Here is a 3,042-nt window from a genome sequence, read left to right as displayed (position 1 = left end):
TAAATCGTTTACTGCAAATCCTCATTTACTCTCTTCTTCTTTCATAAACATTCTGCAAAGCTGCTCTGACATGGCTCGCTCACTTTTTGTACTGAGTGTTGTACAAAATTATGGCCAACAAATGAAAAATGATGAAAATCATCACAAACATTAATTTACATGTATGATCAATACAATAATCTGTTGATTGTAAAAGAAAAAGGAAAAAAAGTAGATTTGACAGATGCAAAGTGATTCAGTTTGTGTTCTTCCATCAGTTGTCAGTGTTTTTTATGACACTGTGCTGTGACTGACTAAATGTCTCAGTGCTTTGGTAGATTTGGTGAACTGTCTTAGTGTATTATTGTATTTTGGAAGTGTGTGTCTGTGTGTGGCGGCACTAGGGGTGATTTACTAAGTTATCTCTCAAATGATTTTTTTTCTCCTATATTACCGACAACGCCACCTTGGGTTAGGGCCCAAGGACCCGTAGGAAAGGTCAATTATCAACTATTGTAAAAGGACACAGGTTCGTTCAAGACAGGGAGGTTAGGAGACGGAGTTCAAAATGTCATACAAAACTTTATTGTTAAAAAAACTAATCACAAGGTCTGGGATAATGAAAGAAATAAATATGAAGCGAGCCCAACTGTAGAAGGGGATGCGAGCTGAGGCTTACCGGCTGGAGGAGGGGTCAACAAAAGGGAAGTGACGTCCAAAAAAGAGGGGAACACCCCATTCACACAGCAAAACGTGAAGTGCACACAAAATAATCTTGAATGGGAATCACACGCACACAGGGGACCACCACCACCCAGGAGGAACCACCACCACCATCACCGTCGGCCTCCAACTCTAGGAAAATAATAAAAACACAGTTAACAGGGGGGCACCATCAAAGAAACAAACAATATCCCAAAACATAAATGGGCTAACGAATGATCAAATAAGAAGCTAAAGAATAGTAAATTTAATTGATCAGAAATCAACCACACTAATGAAAAAGAAAATTAAGGAGTCTCCGGCCAGAGATAAACTCAACAGTTAATCTTAAATCAATTAATCCATTTATAAAGCAAATTTCCCTCCCAAAAGAAAATTAAATAATTTCAACAAACTCCCCAAAATAAACAGGTTATTCAAACAAAACAATAAACAACTGAGATAATAAGAAATCATCAAAATAGGTTAACCAGAGAAATAAACAGAATTACACCACACCTTGATTAATTACATTAAAACACACAAACATCCACGCACACACACAGTCCGATCAGGTGGCTGAGTCTCCGAACGGGACTCTTAATGTCCAGTGCAAGCGGAGCCACACACCCAAAACCCACACTGCGTTGCGTGCAGCAGCAGCAGCAGGAAACAGGGCCCGCCGAGAGACACAGGTCGGCCGGGAACGGCCGCCAGGACCCCCACACCAAGCCGGCGAAGTAGCAGCAAAGTAGCAGTAGCAGCAAAGTAGCAGGCAGCAGCAAAGTAGCAGGCAGCAGCAAAGTAGCAGTTAGCCGCGGCTAAATAGCCGAGATCACTCTATACTGTTCTTACTTGGCCGTGACGGTCAAGATACCGGTTTCCAGTCCGGTCGGTTTGCGTCCCCACCAAAGAGGGAGAGGGGTGAAGAGGGTCGGCGCAGCGGGGGAGGACTGCCACCACACACCATGCGACCAGCAGCTGTTAGAGGGAGAGGAGCGGAGATGGCTTAGCACCTGGCTACAAACAATTAGCAACGGTGGCTCACAGCAACTCACCTATGCTCCGGTCAACCTAGGCAACGGCCCAAATGCATCACCACGGCCGCCTCAGTAATGCCGATCTACGACAAGATTATGTTTTAGTTAAATAATACTTTTATAAGTGAAAAACCGGCGAGCTAAAGGTGTGCCTACCTGTGCTATGCGGTGCGCAGCAGAGACAACGACCCGGAAGGGGGCGGGCCGAAGAGGCAGGAAGCGAAAGGGCAGAGGGGGGGGACCTGTCCTACTTTTATCCTCTCGGTGTAAACAGTGATTGGCTGAGGAGCCAAGTAGGGCAGGGTGAAACCAAAAATATAACAGTGCCTCATACCACTACCATCCCCCCCATTTTCATCGTCGACCCGACGATGCACTTGAAATACCTTAACTCTAAGACCATGGTCTAAAGAAAGCAGACACAGAATTTGACAGAGCAGCTGAGGGCCCAGCCTGAGCCACCTCACTGGCAGGCCTGGGTAAATGATGGAGATTTGAGTGTTGGCCAGCGGTAGGTCGGGCTGTCCGTCGCCTAACAACTTCATCACTCCCTGAAGGGGTGAGTAAGGGAACGGTACCGATAGGTGGCTGCACTGTCGGGTGGACAGGGAGTGCAGAGGGTAACGGAACTGTCGAGGCAACATGTATCACCGGCGCAGAGGTAGGTTGGACTTCTCCAGCCGGATGACCCGCTGGCAGGAGAGGGGTGTCCCTTACCACAGCCATCAAGTCCTCATCATCAGATGAGCTCTCAGACGCTGCGGGTTGGTCAAGGGGGACAGAAAGAGTTACAGGGTGGTCACCTGAAGCAGCCATCCCGACTATGGCTTTAAGCAGTGTGCGATGAACCCGTTTGACCTTAGCAAGGTCATCCTCTGGTGCAACTGTATACACCGCACCATTGCCGTGGGGAGCTTTAACCACCCGATACACCACTGGATTCCACCTGTCCTGGATCTTATGACGTCCCTTCCAGCCAAACTCCTTTAGCCAAACTGGCTGACCCACCATGAGCGGCTCTGACCGGACAGACTGATCATGGTTTTCCTTCCGACGTTGGGCTGCCTCCCTCAACCTGTCCTGGACGCCTTCAAAAGCCAAGTGTAGCCGGGTCTGATGCTCCCGGACCCAGTCACTTATCGTCCCATCAACAGGATCCTGCACCCTTCCCAGCAGGAAGTCAACGGGAAGCCTTGCCTCACGACCAAACATGAGAAAGAATGGAGATTCCCCAGTGGATTGATGCGGTGTAGTATTGTAAGCATACAATATCTGAGGTAGGCAAGAGTGCCATTCGCGCTTTCGAGAGGGAGGCAAAGTG

General features: G+C 48.0%; 1 long non-coding RNA gene across 1 annotated transcript; it reads right to left on the bottom strand.

Annotated features, from left to right (window-relative positions):
* Positions 1–402: 402 nt before the first annotated feature.
* Positions 403–2,032, bottom strand: LOC131980931 (uncharacterized). The gene is made up of 3 exons (XR_009395261.1): positions 1,878–2,032; positions 1,740–1,804; positions 403–1,662 (listed from the first exon to the last, which is right to left on the bottom strand). It is a non-coding gene; the product is annotated as an uncharacterized LOC131980931 (long non-coding RNA).
* Between the last annotated feature and the right edge of the window lie 1,010 nt (positions 2,033–3,042).

The sequence above is a fragment of the Centropristis striata genome, chromosome 11 (genome assembly GCF_030273125.1).
Source record: "Centropristis striata isolate RG_2023a ecotype Rhode Island chromosome 11, C.striata_1.0, whole genome shotgun sequence".
Lineage (NCBI taxonomy): Eukaryota > Metazoa > Chordata > Actinopteri > Perciformes > Serranidae > Centropristis > Centropristis striata.
This window is presented reverse-complemented; position numbering and strand designations above follow the sequence as displayed.